This window comes from Mesoplodon mirus (genome assembly GCF_964341445.2).
Source record: "Mesoplodon mirus genome assembly, chromosome: 12".
Classification (NCBI taxonomy): domain Eukaryota; kingdom Metazoa; phylum Chordata; class Mammalia; order Artiodactyla; family Ziphiidae; genus Mesoplodon; species Mesoplodon mirus.
In genome coordinates, this window is record NC_138988.1 from 35,149,994 (window position 1) to 35,167,220 (window position 17,227).

The window sequence follows — 17,227 nt, forward strand, 5'->3', positions numbered from 1 at the left end:
ACCTTGTATGACAGAAGGCAAGACTTTTGATAGTTTGAGTAATCTGAGTTGGGTGAAATTGTCAGTCGCTCATCTTTGTCTTTTCAAAGCTGAACTCCAAGGGATATCATCAGGCAGCTTTTTAAACAAATGAGCCAACATACTGGGAGCTACGTTCTTGTCAAAGAGCTGGTGAGACAAATTTTAGGAAGAAGCAAAGCAACAGCTCTAAACTTTAGTAGAGTTCAAGCTGTTGGCCTAACAGCAGCTACTGCAAAGGCAATGAGTTCTTCCTCTAGTGGAAAAGGCCAGGGAGTGAGGGGATGGGCTCCGAACTGAGACAGAGGACAAGGAGAGTAGCTGAAGACATAAGGGCAGGGAATGGGGTTTGTCTTTCCATCACCAAGTAACACCATGCTTTTATGCTATGTGCTATGCTAAAAGGGCAGCAGTATAGCTTCAAATGCTATTTCGCAGATGAGCTTTTCTTTAATGACCCAGAAGATTCCCTCAGTCCTTCAAGGCACAGGGGACGAAAAGAAACCTGCAGTAGAGTTCAGGAGCTTAGCTCTGAGGACAAGGGCCCCAGTACAGCGAAATTAACAGGGCAAAAAGGGCGAGTGGAATGGAGAAGCAGCTCTTGTGCCCCCAAAGAGGACAGACCTCAAGACCCCAGGCAATAACAATAGTGAACACCTACTATGTGCCAGGATCTTTGCTGCTGCTTTGCAGGCCCTATCGCTGTCCTTCACTAGATCCTGGTAAGTTAGGTATGACCCTTCCTTACACAGATGAGGACAAGAGGCTCCGTGAGCATAAATGGCTGAATCAAGAGCACATGGTGGCGTGCGAACCCAGGTTTGTCTGATTCCCTTGTTCCTGACTCAAGCAGCCCGACGCCCGGTGCCCCAGAGCATGTACACGCGTCCCCTTCAGACGGCCCTCCGCGAACGCCTTGGAGAAGCATGAGCTGACGGGTGGGACGAATTTGGGTCCGGGCTCGAGGGACGGGAAAGCGGGAGAGGGGCGCGGACGTGGGCTTACCGGCTCCGGCGGCATGGCACCGCAGCACAGCGCGGCTTGGCTCAGCAGTACTAGCGACATCGCACCGCCCGCCACCGCTGGTGTTCCCTGCCAGCCTCCGGCCGCGCTATTATCCCGGCGCCCGGGGCCACACCTCCGGGCTCCGCCTCCCCCAGCACCGCCCAGGTAGGGGCGGCCCCCTGGCGCCCTTCCTGGGTAGGGAAAGAAGTGCCCCGGCCTGCACGGGCCGCGAGGGATGTCTGGGTCCGAGCGGCTCTCCAGCAGCCGCGCACGCGCCGGCTCAGCGCACCCGTGCGTGCAGTGAGCCAGGTGCACGAGTGCACGCACGCCCCGCTCGCCCGAGCCCGGCGGGCCCGCCTGGCGTCCGGTCCCCTCCCGGAGCAGGTCGGTCCGAGAGGCCCGCGGTGCCCCTCCTGGCCGCCCGGAGCGCGCGGAGCACCGGCGTCGCCAGTTAAAGTGTAGCGGGGCTGGGCCGCCGCCGACCGTTCCTGCACTCAGGCCGAGCTGCCCACGGTGAGTAGCGGGGACGCGCTAGACCCCGGGTCCACCCGCCCCGAACGGCCCCGGCCGCAGCCCGGAGCCCCCGGCGGCCGCGGGCCGAGAGGTCGGGTGGGTCCGGAGGACCCTGGCTGGACGCCGAGGCTGGGGCTCCACCTGACGCTACGGCTGAGCCCCGGGAAACAGAAACAGTGGGACGGGGATAGCAAAGCCTCACTGAGTTCTTCGCGGGAGCTAGTTCCTCGCAGGAACTAAGTTATATGTAATTCGTGTAATAGAAACCCTCCCTTTCCCCGGGTGTTCTGGTCAACGTATGATTTCACAAAATGAGGCCTGACACTAACACTTCGGTCTCCGGAGACGGAAGCCTTCACCCTTTGGGTTTGGAGGCGGGTTTTCCAGTTTCCCTGAGCTCAGGATTTATGAGCAGCGTTAAATGCAAATTGGGGGCCCGCCTTTCAGAGAGCCAACCCAGCCCCTCAGGTCCAGCAGGGTCCGGAATCTGCATGTAACTTGACATTGCTGGTAATTCTGCGCAGGTGGACCAGGACCATCCTTTGAGGCACAGTGGTTTGGGGGAAGGTTAATAAAAGTCAGCTGGGCCAACAGCAGATCAGAGTGCTTGGAACTTTGCTGCTTCAGCTGCCTGGGTTTGCAAAGGACAAGGTGGGGGTGACCAACTCAAGGACCCTTAAACTTGTAGGCCAAGTTAGCTCCATTCTTTACATGAGACCAAGGCCTGAGGAGGGATGAAATTGTCAGCTGGTGCGAGGTTGACTTAGTCAAGCAGCTCTTTTGCTGAGGTCCTGTGCACCAGGCCTGGCCCTCCTGCCTGATTAAGATTTGGGCCAGCATGGCGTGGGCCCAGCTAGAGCTGGGGGCTCTGGCATGCACACATGTAGGTTTCAGGTGATGCTTCCAGAGGATTGGTCTGGTTTCTAACCAAGGAGGGTGGCTCAGGTGCGGCTGCTGCCTCACCCATGCCTGGGACTGGGCCACCCTGGGCCCCTCGCTCAACCTCTCTGAGTTGCTTTGAGCCCTGGGGTCCCAGAGATCATCTGCAACTCTAATAGTTGTCTTTCTTCTGAGCAAACACGTGCAGGGTGCCAGCCCTGGGGTGCAAAGGTGCCTTTGGACTGCGGATGAGGGCGGTGAGAGCATGTTCCAGGGCACATGTGCCCAGCCAGCTGTGGAAACGCAGATGCAGACAGCCTCGTTTTCCAGCTCTTGAGATCATGAACTTTATCCCATGGTGCAGAGGAACCACGGCAGACGTTTTGGTGGTGGTCAGTTTTCAGTTTTAGAAAGCCCACCTGGGTGGCTATGCCAGGCTGTGGGAGGCCAGTCCCTCTGAGGCCGGCGAGGAGGCAGGTGCTCACCAAAATGCATTCACTGGACAAATAGCCGAGTCCCTGTGGGCCAGGCTTTGAGCTGTGCCAGCTTTACAGCTGGCCCCAAAGCAGGCCTTGCTGCAGGAGCTTGGGCTGTTGAGTGTGAGGGCTTTGGGGACAATCAGGGATGCAGAGGTTAGTCCTCTATCTGGAGATAGAGTTTGTGAGTCAGACATTTATAGGGGTGGTAGAGAGGGGAGGAGGATAGGTCCCCGGGGAAGGAGAACTACCTGGAGATGAAGGCTAGGAGGGCCTGCACCAGGAAAACCCGAGAGTGAGGGGGCAGCCGAGGTGTCAGATGAGGCAGAGGGGCCAGGGGTGGCCTGGCCTGAGGTGGGGCCAGGGGTGGCCTGGCCTGAGGTGGGCCCCTGGCTTAGGTCCTTGGCAAGAAGGGGTGAGACAGGCAGGGGAGGAGGAGTTTGGAGGTGGAAGTGGGGTGATGTTCTTTCAAGGAGGGGCGAGGTTAAGATCGTTTCTCCAGGGGAAGAAGCGGTGGGCAAAGGAGAGAGGAAACGTGAGGCCAGCATGGTGCCGAGGTGGCTGGGCATCGGGTAGGAGGAGGGAGCCTGGGCAACAGGTGCTGGCCATTGACTTGGGACACAGACTGATTCCCCAGTGCCCTGGGTCCAGGGCTGGGTGTGTGTGGGCACAGAGGTGACACTGCCCTGGCCCTGGTTCTCTGATGCCCACGGCAGGACTGCACAGTGGGCAGTCCCAAGGAGAGCCCTTCAGCCACAGCTGGTGTTCTCTGTGGGCAGCGAGGTGTGCCTGCCTGTCTTTTCAGGGGGAAGGGGTCTGCTCTGGCTCGGAAGTTCCTTCCAAAAAGTATCCCTCCACAAGAGGGCCTTGTTGGTTAAGCATGCAGCCTCCGAGGTGGCCTGCTGGAAGGAACACCATTTGTTTGAATGCCTAAGTCCAATAGTGTCGTGGCTTTAAACAGGAGGCAGGGCCATTGCGGGTCAGGAGGTCTCAGCTTCCTCTCTCTCTGTAACCTCTGGAAGTCATTGCCCTTCTCAGAGCCTCAGTTTCCTTTACTGTAAAGTGGGCGGATGAGACAGTGTAATGGCAATGAGGTGACTCAGGTCTGTGAGGGAAGTGCAGATGCTCTGATCTTCCCCCTTTGGCCATGAATTCTGCTGGGTCTAGGTTTCTGAAAGAGCCACTGTGCAGTGTGCCTTCAAGTCTTGATATTTATGAGGTGCTTGTGAAATGCTTGAATGAACGAATGAATGAGTGCATACCTTCCTCCTAGGCCGGCACCAAAGCCTGCCTGCCCAGGAGAGCTGGTTTGAGTTCTTTCCTCCTCTTCCTCCTCTGGTGGGGTGAAGGGCACCTCTCCTGGAGCCTGGAAGACCACTTTGTCTCGTACCCATGGCTGTGACCCCAGAACCCCTGGGACAGGTTCTGTGCCGCTGCTGGGGGTGGAGAGACCAGGGTTCCAGATCCCTGGCTGTGCTAGTTACTCCCCAGTGCCAGCCTCGGATGAGGCTCTGGGTGTCCTGGGGCCTCAGTTTTCCCATCCATAACATGAAGCTGACATCAGCCCTGGTGGCCTGGCAGGGCTGTTGGGAGACTCTGAAGAGGTGGGAAAAAGCTGAAGGACTTAAAAGTGCTGTGTAAATTTAGGGGCAGGGGAGGTGGGACAAGAAATAAACAAATGATCTCCCCGGCCCAAATAGGGAAATTCCTTTGGACCCAAGTGCAGCGATGCCCTCAGGCTGTCGCTTTTGTCAGACCTTTGTTTCTCTGTCCTATGCATCAGCAAGGGAACAAGACCATCAGGGTTGTTGACATGTCCCAGGCCCAGTCTCCACCCACACAGGTGGAATTTTCCACTTCTTTTGTTTTTTCAAATATTAATCAAGGCCCCAGCCAGCCAACAGTGGACCCATTGTCTCATGAAGAGCAAGCTGTTTCTGGCGAACACTGGCCACCTCCCAGGGCCCCGGCAGCTCTCCCGAGCTGGGACGGGTGCTGTTGGGAGCACCCCGCCCTCGGTACCCGCCCCCCCCGCCCGCCACCCAGTGTTCTGCTTCAGCTGGTTGAGTTTTGCAGAGTCCGTGGCCATGCCTGCTTTGAGCCAGGGACCCTGAGGCCACACTGAGAGCTTGCCCCCTGTTCACAGTGGGGCCATGGAGCCGCAAACGGTTTCTCTGCTCCAGTGAGGAGGGCTGGCCCAGGAAGGCCCACAGACGCGGGCCACGTTGTTAAGTCCGTGTTAACACTACCCCTGCCAGTTCCTAGGGCGAAACCCCGTGAGGCCACAGCCCGTGTGTACTTGCACCGATCTTCACACGCGCTGTCACACTGGCGCCTGGAAGAAGGTCCAGAATGCAGAGGAGGCTGGTATTGTTTTTCTCTCAAAGCCCCATCTGTGCGTGGGTGACAGAGTCGGCCTCCCAGAGCTTGAGGGAGGATTACTGGAGGTGTCAGGGGGTAGAGCAGTGGGCACGTGTGGGACTCATAGCAAAGGGGCAGCCACCTATCTCTCCATCAGTGATACTTGAAACCAGGCTCCGTGGATGCTGGTTGATGTCCTACACTAGCCTTGGTGCCTGATTGATTCCTGCACTTTCGTTCAGTGATAGCGCTGTTCCTAGTTGACACAAGGAAGCAGTGGGCGTTTTTAAGCAGCTCACCTGGCAGTTCATAGGGCCCTCTGCCGCTAAGACCCTCCAGAAGCTTGAAAGGGACACAGTAGTGGGCATGTGTGGGAAAGTTGGCTGACTCATATCTCGCCGCTGGTTTATAAAAGAAAGTGAGCTGGCTACCTGCAGGGCTGCTCCCAGGTGTAATCTGGCGTCCCTGTCCCTGCCACGCCGCCGTGGCTGGATGGCGCCTCGACAGGGGGTCGCTTAGCACCTCCAGGGCCTTGCTGGCCTTCGGAGGAGTGTGTCTCCGAGCCTGTGGTAGTGCCTGAGTGAACACGGATTAAAGATCAAGCAGGCCTTGCATTTCTCTAATGATTAGTGATGTTGAGCATCCTTTCACAAGGTATCACCTCACACCAGTCAGAATGACCATCATCAAAAAATCTACAAACAATAAATGCTGGAGAGGGTGTGGAGAAAAGGGAACCCTCTTGCACTGCTGGTGGGAATGTAAATTGATACAGACACTATGGAGAACAGTATGGAGGTTCCTTAAAAAACTAAAAATAGAACTAGCATATGACCCAGCAATCCCACTACTGGGCATATACCCTTAGAAAACCATAATTCAAAAAGAGTCATGTACCACAATGTTCATTGCAGCTCTATTTACAATAGCCAGGACATGGAAGCAACCTAAGTGTCCATCAATAGATGGGTGGATAAAGAAGATGTGGCACATATATACAATGGAATATTACTCAGCCATAACAAGAAACGAAATTGAGTTATTTGTAGTGAGGTGGATGGACCTAGAGTCTGTCATACAGAGTGAAGTAAGTCAGAAAGAGAAAAATAAATACCATATGCTAAGACATATTATATGGACTCTAATAAAAAGAAAAGGTTCTGAAGAACCTAGGGGCAGGACAGGAATAAAGATGCAGACGTAGAGAATGGACTTGATGATATGGGGAGGGGGAAGGGTAAGCTGGGACGAAGTGAGAGAGTGGCATGGACATATATACACTATCAAATGTAAAATAGATAGCTAGTGGGAAGCAGCCACATAGCACAGGGAGATCAGCTCAGTGCTTTGTGACCACCTAGAGGGGTGGGATAGGGAGGGTGGGAGGGAGACGCAAGAGGGAGAGGATATGGGGAGATATGTATATGTATAGTTGATTCGCTTTGTTATACAGCAGAAACTAACACACCATTGTAAAGCAATTATACTCCAGTAAAGGTGTTAAAAAAAATAAAAAGTAAAATAAAAAAAAAGATCAAGCAGTCCTGGCAACTGCTGCTCTCTGCCCTCTGCTTAGCCCTGTGTTTGCAGCAGATGCCAGAGTCGGTGCCTCGGATGGTGGGAAGGGACGCTTTGTCCTGGTACCTTGGATATGTCACCTCAGCGCACGGGTCTGGGCCTCTAGGGGATTGATGTCCAGTCCATAATAGTGCATCTCAAACTCCCTGTGGTGCAGGACCATATTTGGTTTTTAAATTTTAATCTCACATGGGTTGATTAAAAAAATGTAATAAAAGTTGTTACAATAAAAACAAAGATACATTGCATTTAAGCTCATTATCTTATTAGGAGATGCAGCAGATATCAAGTCACTGTGTCAGATTGCTGGAAACGTTTCTAAACCCTGCCTTTTGATTCTGTGCTTATCTTTCGCAGACAGTAGAAAATAGCATGTGGGTTGGACCTGGCCACAGAGCCTGAATCCTTCACATCTGGGTGTGAGGTGATGGGGTTTTTTTGTTTTTTGTTTTTTTCCTTATTGGAGTATAGTTGCTTCACAATGGTGTGTTAGTTTCTGCTTTTATATAGTTATACATATACATCTGTTCCCATATCCCTTCCCTCTTGCGTCTCCCTCCCTCCCACCCTCCCTATCCCACCCCTCCAGCCGGTCACAAAGCACCCATCTGATCTCCCTGTACTATGCGGCTGCTTCCCACTAGCTATCTACCTTACGTTTGGTAGTGTATATATGCCCATGTCTCTCTCTCTCGCTTTGTCACAGCTTACCCTTCCCCCTCCCCATATCCTCAAGTCCATTCTCAAGTAGGTCTGTGTCTTTATTCCTGTTTTACCCCTAGGTTCTTCATGATAATTTTTTTTCCTTAAATTCCATATGTATGTGTTAGCATACGGTATTTGTCTTTCTCTTTCTGACTTACTTAACTCTGTATGACAGAGAGGTGGTGTTTTTTAATCGAGGTTTTAAAAACTGGTTGAAAATGTGCTTGAAGGAGGAAGCGGATAGCAAACCTTTGTTGAACGCCCCGACTTCTGTGGAACAGGGTGGAGTCCATCAGCCTAGATCAGGCTCCCGGCCTCTGAGTTTCTCCCACTCTGCCTTCGTTCCCTCACTCCTTTAGCAGGGAAATTTGAGATTTAAAACAGATAGCAACAACAAAAGCCCTTTTTGTTGTAGAAAATTTGGAACACACACAAAATTAGCCAGGAGAGAGTATTGAATCCCATATCCCATCCCCTCATGGGTGGTCCTGTTTTGTCTGCCCCCCAAATCCCTGGGCTTTTTTAAACCAAATCCCAAATATTGCTTATTTTTTTCTTTCAATCTTTCAGTAGGTATTTCTGAAACAGTCATTTTAAACAACAATACCACAGAACCAGTGTCACATCTGACAAACAATACCTTCTTAATATCCTCAAATATCCAGTCACTGTTCAAATTCCTAGGACCTGAGTGAGATCCACATGTCATTCTCTCATGATCTGTGGATTTCCCTCCATCTCTCTCTGCCTTGTTTCTTTTTCACTTGAACTTGTTGAAGAAATGTCGGGCTTTCCCTTGGCCTGGATTCTGTGTGTGGGATCCCATGTTCCTCTGATCTTCGAATTTCCTCCAAATCGGGGGATTTAGAAGTGTGAGCAGATTCAGGTCTGGAGTTTTGGTGAGGATATTTCATTGTGTTCTCTCATTCACGCATATCTCATTCAGACATATGCAGAGGCGAGAAGGGAGGAGCTGCAAACATCAGAGGCCCCCGCAGAGGCTGGCGCCCACTGTTGCCAACAGGAAACCCCCGGCCCAGGTCACACAGAAGTCCTGGCAGAGCTGGGCACAAAAGCCTGGCCTGTGGTTGGCATCATACTTGGGGCTCCTCTCTGGGGTTTTCTTGGCATTCTGAGCAGTCTCTGCCCTGTCCTGCGTCCCACCCTTGGTACCAGGAGGGCGCAAGGACAAGTGGGCCCTGCCCAAGCAGTCGGAGTTATCTCCGAGGCAGCAAATGATTAGCTAATTCAAGAGAAGAGGGGAGAGTTTCTGATTCATTTGTTTTGCACCAAAATGCGGGAGATGAGAGTTTTAGGAAGAGAAACTTGACTTTTGAAGAAAATGAGTTTTTTTTAAATTAAAAAAAATTAAGCTACAACATACAGTAAAGTGTACTGATGGTGAATTTTTATCTGTATATGCACCCAGGTGATCATCACCAGGTCAGGATCCAGAATGTTCCTTGTGCCCCTTATTTAATTTATTTATTTGCTGTGGCATGCAGGATCTTAGTTCCCCGACCACGGGGTACCTCTCTCTGCCCCGGCACAGATGTCTCAGTTCATTGTCCACATCTCAGACTGCCCAGGTCTGGGAGCTGTAGGGTGCATGCCGGCCTGTCCCCATCATGTGTCTACTCAGCTAGCATTACAGAGTGCCACGCTCCGCGTTGGGGGCAAGGCCACAGAGCCTTTGGCTGGGGCGATGGGCCTTTGACAGCTCATTTCACTCTTAGGGTTGAGGTCTCAGTAAGTGGTACAAAGAGAAGTCCCAGGATGGATGTGGCCAGTGGCCGAGGAAGGCTTCTCAGAGGGAGCATTGGCTGAGCAGGGTCTGAGGGAAGGTGAGAAGTGACCCAGGTGCAAAGGAGGTGGGGACCCCATACCTGGAAGAAGGAGCACACGTGCAAAAGCCCAGGGTGGGTGGGAGGGTAGGTGGTCTGGGTGCCTGGAACCCAGAGAGTGAGGCTCATGGTTGGGTGAGGGGTGATGGGTGAGGCGGGGGCAGGAGGCAGGGCTCCTGGGGCTGTGAGGAAGCTTGCTCCACCATCTTGGGAGGATGGCTGGCCTGGGCTGGAGGTGGGCAGTGAGCTTCCTATGGGGGGAGGGGGCAGCTGCCCAGGGTTCTTCTCTGGACCATTACTCCCCAGCCCGGCTACCTCTCTGACCAGACCCTTCCCACCTGGGCCACCACCCCGAACTCCCCTCCTCCCACCCCAGGGCTGGGCGATCAGATGGCTATGCCATTGAGAAGGCTTTGCCAGGCTGCAGGGAAGCAGCCGAACTTTACCACTTCTTGGCCTCCACAGCCTTGGGTGGTGCCTTGTGCCCTTTCCATGTGCTGACTCAGGTGACTTTTTAGCTCCCAGAATGTGGCTGTGTGGGGCGGGTCCTGCCTGTGACTTGAAAAGGGACAGGGGCTCCCCTCTCAGTCTTGTCCTCTGTGATGTGGGACTGATGGTGATGGTGATGATGATGATGATGATGATGATGATGATGATGAAGCCCGCTCTTCCAGTGTCTGTGGGAGATTCAGTGTGTGATAACCCACGTGGAAGTGCTCAGGATGGGTGGCTGCCCCTATTATGACTACTTTACTTATAACTCTGTTTGGTTTCGTGGCCTAATGGAGCTCCGTGAACAGACAGTGGCAGCTACGGAGCATTATTCATTTGACCCACACAAAGCCCAGCCTAGAAGGTTGAGAACTTTGTCAGAGGTCTCTCAGGAGAGCAGGTCAAAGCTGGGACTAGAAGGCCAAATCAAAGGCAGGTGGCCTGCTCTGAATCCTCCATTGGAGAACAACCCCTCAGAGACCCCCAGAAAGGTGAGGATGGCGGCGCCCTCCCCCCCACCCACACACACTTTCTGCAGTTCTCTCTCAGGATTGTCGGCACCACCCTGGCCCATGGGCTCAGAGACAGTGCCAACCTTGGGGCACCAAGGGGCTTAGTGCCCACGAGCAGCTGAGCTTTGTGCCTCGGTCTGCTCAAGCCGTGTCGGTAGTGACAGGGCTACCCAGCCACTACGTAAATGGTTAACATCATCCTTTTTTGTGACTGGGCCCTTTTTATGGCTCTGTCCCCCATGGGTGGACAGTAAGGTTTTCACCATTGTTTGCCAGCATGAACAACTCGGGACAGACCTCTAGGCTTGTTTTTTCACAGTTGTGCAGAGTTCTCTTTTGGTTAAATTCTTTTTTTTTTGGCTTGTGCCATGCAGCATGTGGGATTTTAGTTCCCCAACCAGGGATCGAACCCATGTGCCCTGCATTGGAAGTGCGGAGTCTTTTTTTTTTTTTCCCCAGGTGGCTTTGCTGTTCTTTTATTCTGACTCCCAAGTCAATAGTTTTCCTATTGCATCATGTCTTTTTTTTAAATTAAAAAATTGTTTTTTATTGGAGTATAGTTGCTTTGCAATATTGTGTTAGTTTATATTGTACAGCAAAGTGAATCAGCTATATGTATACCTATATCCCCTCTTTTTTGGATTTCCTTCTCATTTAGGTCCCCACAGAGCATTGAGTAGAGTTCCCTGTGCTATACAGTAGGTTCTCATTAGTTATTTACTTTCTACATAGTATCAATAGTGTATACATGTCAACCCCAATCTCCCAATTCATCCCACCCCCACCCCTTTCCCCCTTGGTATCCATATGTTTGTTCTCTACGTCTGTGTCTCCATTTCTGCTTTGTAAATAAGATTGTCTATACCAGTTTTTTCAGATTCCACATATATGCGTTAATATACGATATTTGTTTTTCTCTTTCTGATTTACTTCACTCTGTATGACAGTCTCTAGGTACATCCGTGTCTCTACAAATGACCCAATTTTGTTCCTTTTTATGGTTGAGTAATATTCCATTGTATATATGTACCACATCTTCTTTATCCATTCCTCTGTTGATGGACATTTAGGTTGGGAAGCGTGGAGTCTTAACCACTGGACCACCAGGGAAGTCCCTCTTTCAGATAAATTGTTAGAAGAAGTGGGATTGCTGAGACAGAGGGCTGCACCTTTAGAACCCTGATGCATCCCTCACCTTCAGAAAAGGTCTACACGTTCCCCAGCTGTGCCCAAAGCAGAGTCATTATTTGCCATTGGCCCTGCCTGGCAGAGCTGCTCAAAGGTTGAAGCAGGTCTTGTGCCCTATTTCATGTGCAGGCCTGGCTGAGACTGCTGGCCCCTCTCCAGAGTTCTGTCATCTCTTCTTGGGTAACTGACAAAAGCCAGGACCTCAGCGGCCCCAAGGATCTGATCCTAGTCTGGTACACTGTGATGGCTCCGAGCTAGAAAGGGAATACACACACACACACACACACACACACACACACACACACACACACACACACACACACACACACACACACACGTGCATGCCAAGAAATTCTGAAGAACCCTGTTCAAAGGGTCGTTTCGAGAATTTTTGTCAGCCCTCCAGCTGTGCAACTCTGGAGACAGACTCTGTCCCAAGCATGGGGACTCCAGATGTGGTGGGTAAGCATTTTATTCTAGGCACAGTTCTTTTGCAATTTGACTTTGCCAGAATTATCAAGTTTGTTGTGCAATTGGTCACAAGCTCAAAATTACATGGAAATCTGTCTTGTCATACAAGGCAATCAGTGTTCTGACCACAAAATTTGGCAAATTTTTCCATACCAGTCTTTGCTTACTGATTTCAGAACTCAATGAGAATTGTTAGTTGCTACAGAGGACTATGGTGATGAAAGCTGCAGTACTCAGAAGGACATGGTGGCCCTACGTTTGTTCCCCCTCACTTAACGTCACCTCTCCACTTGACGTTGTCTCTCCACATACGCTGTGTCCATCACTGGTGTTCAGGGTGGGGGCCGGAATTGACCAAAGCCTTGCTTCCCAGCCGGAAGTACCATAGGGTCCCGGTGTCCAGCTCCAACCTGACCGGCCAGATGCCATGTGTGGCTTGGTGGGCTGCCCTGCGCCCCAGGAAGATGAGTGAGGATGAAGATGAGGGTCTTCTCCCCTTGACTGGGAGGTGGAGAGGGTGGAAGTGTCCTGTTCCCCATGCACAGTGATTGGCTGACCCTTCCTCTTCCACTCAGAGCCACAAGAGTGGACAGACAGCCCTAGACACAGAGCCAAGGCTGGTCCCAGGAAACAGGATGGGTCAGGGGTACAGGCACCCAGAGTCAGAAGGAAGCCTTGGATGCCCCCCACCCACCTTAACCCACACCCACGTTGTGACCCCTGCCCCACTCCCCGCCCCCAGCACACACACACACACACACACACACACACACACACACACACACACACACTCACTCACTCACTCAAATGAACACACATGCTATCCTGCCTTTCTCCGGTCCCATGGCTCCCAGCCCGCCCCCACCCCTCGTGCTCCATAACTGCCGATGACCGGCAGCCCCGGGCAGTAGAAGGGGCTGCTTCCCTGTGACTCCTGCCCCCTGTTGGTCAGTCTGTCCACCCTCCCAGGCTGGCAGCCTGAGAGGGCACTGCTAGGGGTTGGGGTGTCCCTGCCCCCAAGGAGTCCCCTTTGGGTAGCAGGCCCCTCCCTCTCCAGCGCTCCCCTGCCACCCCCATTCTCACTGCCCTGTGAGCGCGTGTAGGTGCTGCCACCTCCCAACACTGTGAGGCCACCGAGAGCCAGGAACCTGAGTGACTCCTCTCCCCAGCTCAAGGCCTGGCTTCTGAGGGGTAGGGGGAGGCAGCCCCCTTGGACGGCTCTCAGGAACAGGGACATGTTGCTCCAAGGTGAGAGCCTCCCTCCAGGCCTGGGCACCAGGATTGCCAGGGGAGAAGAGGAAAGGCCAGCCCACTCCTGGCCATGGCATGGGGTGGAGAGCTGGCCACATGCACCCCCAGGAAGGGGAAGTGAGACTGGGCAAGTGCCCTGGGCTCTCCTGTCTTCATTATTCAGCAAATCCTAAGCTGGGGATTCTTTGGGGAATGTGGGTTGGGGGCAGAGGCGCGTGAGGGCGTTTCTTCTCGGCAGAGGTGGGGCCAGACCGAAACGTCCAGTTTGGTCCCCCCATGCCCAGCCCCACCCCTGCCCAGGAACCAGAGAGATCTGTGCCTAGCTCAAGACCAGACCCAGACCTTTGAGAACAATGAAATGTGCCCTGCACATTGGGGCACGCCGGAGGGGGGTGTTGGAGAAGAACTGTGATAGGAGGTGGGGTCTGGGGATGACTGAGGCCAAGGAGAGTAAATGACCTGCCACTCCATGAGGAAGGGGTCTGGTAAAAATACATCATATAAAAATTAATATTTTAACCATTGTTTTAAAAAGTGTACAGTTCAGTGGCATCAAGTACATTCACAGGGTCGTGCAATCATAGCCACTATCCATTCCTAAAACTTTTCATCACCCGAAATAGAAGTTCCATACCCATTGAACAGTAACTCCCCATTCCCTCTCTCCCCAGCCCCTGGTAACTTCTTCTCTGCTTTCTTTTTCTATGGATTTACCTCATATAAGCGGAGTCATACAATAATTGTTGTTTCATGACTGGTTTATTTTACTTAGAATAATATTTTCAAGGTTCACCCATGTTGTAGCATGTTTTTTTTTTTTTGGTTGGTATTCATTTTTATTTATTTATGTTAATTTTAAATTTATATTGGAGTATAGTTGATTTACAGTGTTGTGTTAGTTTAAGGCATACAGCTAAGTGATTCAGTTACATGTACATATGTCCATTCTTTTTCAGATTATTTCCCATATAGGTTATTACAGAATATTGAGTAGAGTTCCCTGTGCTACACATTAGTAGGTCCCTGTTAAATATCTATATTATATATAGTAGTGTGCATATGCTAATCCCAAACTCCTAATTTATCGCCTCTACCTTCCCCCACCCCCACCCCTGAAACCACAAGTCTGCTTTTGAAGTCTGTGAGTCTGTTTCTGTTTTGCAAATAAGTTAAGTTGTATCATTTTTTTTAGAGTCCACATATAAGTGATATCATATGATATTTGTCTTTCTCTGTCTGACTTACTTCACTTAGTATGATCATCTCTAGGTCCATCCATGTTGCTGCAAATGGCATTATTTCATTTTTTTTAATGGCTGAGTGATATTCCATTGTATATATGCACCACATCTTCTTTATCCATTCTTCTGTCAGTAGACATTTAGGTTGCTTCCATGTGTTGGCTATTGTGCTATGAACATAGGGGTGCATGTATGTTTTGGAATTATAGTTTTGTCCAGGTATATGCCCAGGAGTGGGATTGCTGGATCATATGGTAATTCTATTTTTAGTTTTTTGAGGAACCTCCATACTGTTCTCCATAGTGGTTGCTACCAACTTACATTCCCACCAACAATGTAGTAGGGTTCCCTTTTCTCCACACCCTCTCCAACATTTATTGTTTGTAGACTTTTTGATGATGCCCATTCTGACTGGTGTGAGGTGATACCTCATTGTAGTTTTGATTTGCATTTATCCAATAATTAGCAATGTTAAGTATCTTTTCATGTGCTTTTTGGCCATCTGTATGTCTTCTTTGGAGAAATGTCTATTTAGATCTTCTGCCATTTTTTGACTGGGTTGTTTTGATTTGTTTTTGATATAGAGCTGCACGAGCTGTTTGTATATTTTGGAGATTAATCCCTTGTCGTTTGCTTCATTTGCAAACATTTTCTCCCATTCTGTGGGTTGTCTTTTCATTTTGTTTATGGTTTCCTTTGCTGTGCAAAAGCTTTTAAGTTTAATTAGGTCCCATTTGTTTATTTTTGTTTATATTTTCATTATTCTAGGAGGTGGATCAAAAAAGATATTGCTGTGATTTATGTCAGAGTGTTCTGCCTGTTTTCCTCTAAGAGTTTTATAGTATCTGGCCTTACATTTAGGTCTTTAATCCATTTTGAGTTTATTTTTGTATATGGTGTTAGAGAATGTTCTAATTTCATCCTTTTACATGTAGCTATCCAGTTTTCCCAGCATCACTTATTGAAGAGGCTGTCTTTTTTCCATTGTATATTCTTGCCTCCTTTGTTATAGATTAATTAATTATTAATTAATTAGATTAATTATTTCTGAGCTTTCTATCCTGTTCCATTGATCTATATTTCTGGTTTTTTTTGTACCAGTACCATACTGTTCTGATTACTGTAGCTTTGTAGTATAGTCTGAAGTCAGGGAATCTGATTCCTCCAGCTCCATTTTTCTTTCTCAGGATTGCTTTGGCTGTTTGGGGTCTCTTGTGTTCCCATACAAATCTTAAAATTTTCTGTTCTAGTTCTGTGAAAACTGCTATTTGTAATTTGATAGGGATTGCACTGAATCTGTAGATTGCCTTGGGTAGTATAGTCATTTTGACAATATGGATTCTTCCAATGCAGGAACATGGTATATCTTTCCATCTGTTTGTGTCATCTTTGATTTCTTTCATCAGTGTCTTATAGTTTTCAGAGTACAGGTCTTTTGCCTCCTTAGGTAAGTTTATTCCTAGGTATTTTATTCTTTTTTTGCAATGCTAAATGGAATTGTTTCCTTAATTTCTCTTTCTGATCTTTCCTTGTTAGTGTATAGGAATGCAAGAGATTTCTGTGTATTAGTTTTGTATCCTGCAACTTTACTGAATTCATTGATGAGCTCTAGTAATTTTCTGGTAGCATCTTTAGGATTTCCTATGTATAATATCAGGTGATCTGCAAACAGTGACAGTTTTACTTCTTCTTTTCCAGTTTGTATTCCTTTTATTTCTTTGTCTTCTCTGATTGCCATGGCTAGGACTTCCAAAACTATGTTGAATAAAAATGGCGAGAGTGGACATCCGTGTCTCATTCCTGATCTTAGAGGAAATGCTTTCAGCTTTCCTCCATTGAGAATGATGTTAGCTGTGGGTTTGTCATATATAGCCTTTATTATGTTGATGTAGGTTCCCTCTATGCCCACTTTCTGGAGAGTTTTTATCATAACTGAGTGTTGAATTTTGTCTAAAGCTTTTTCTGCATCTATAGAGATGATCGTATAGTTTTTATTCTTCTCTTTTTTAATGTGGTGTATCACACTGATTGATTTGCGTATATTGAATCCTTGCATCCCTGGGATAAATCCCACTTGACCATGGTGTATGAACTTTTTAATGTATTGTTGGGTTCAGTTTGCTAGTATTTTGTTGAGGATTTTTTTGTGTCTATGTTCATCAGTGATATTGCCCTGTAATTTTCTTTTTTTTGTGGTATCTTTATCTGGTTTTGTTATCAGCGTGATGGTGGCCTCATAGAATGAGTTTGCAAGTGTTCTTTCCTCTGCAACTTTTTGGAAGAGTTTTATAAGGAGAGGTGTTAACTTTTTGCTAAATGTTTGATAGAATTCACCTGTGAAGCCATCTGGTCCTGGACTTTTGTTTGTTGGGAGTTTTTAAATCACAGTTTCAATTTCAGTACTTGTGATTGGTCTGTTCATATTTTCTATTTCTTCCTGCTTCAGTCTTGAAAGGTTGTATCTTTCTAAGAATTTGTCCTTTTCTTTTAGGTTGCTTATAGTAGTCTCTTATTATCCTTTGTATTTCTGTGGTGTCTGTTGTATCTTCTCCTTTTTCATTTCTAATTTTATTGATTTGAGCCCTCTCCCTTTTTTCTTGATAAGTCTGGCTAAATGTTTATCAATTTTGTTTATCTTTTCATAGAACCAGCTTTTAGTTTCATTGATGTTTTCTTTTGTTTTCTTTCTCTCT

At 49.1% G+C, this 17,227-nt stretch overlaps 1 protein-coding gene across 1 annotated transcript in view; it reads left to right on the plus strand.

The window, feature by feature from the left end:
- The first annotated feature begins 1,270 nt into the window (after positions 1-1,270).
- Positions 1,271-17,227, plus strand: part of CHDH (choline dehydrogenase) — a 72,882-nt gene continuing 56,925 nt past the window's right edge. The window contains exon 1 of the mRNA XM_082638775.1: positions 1,271-1,536. The gene's annotated coding sequence lies outside the window, so the exon portion shown is untranslated. The remainder of the gene's footprint in view (positions 1,537-17,227) is intronic.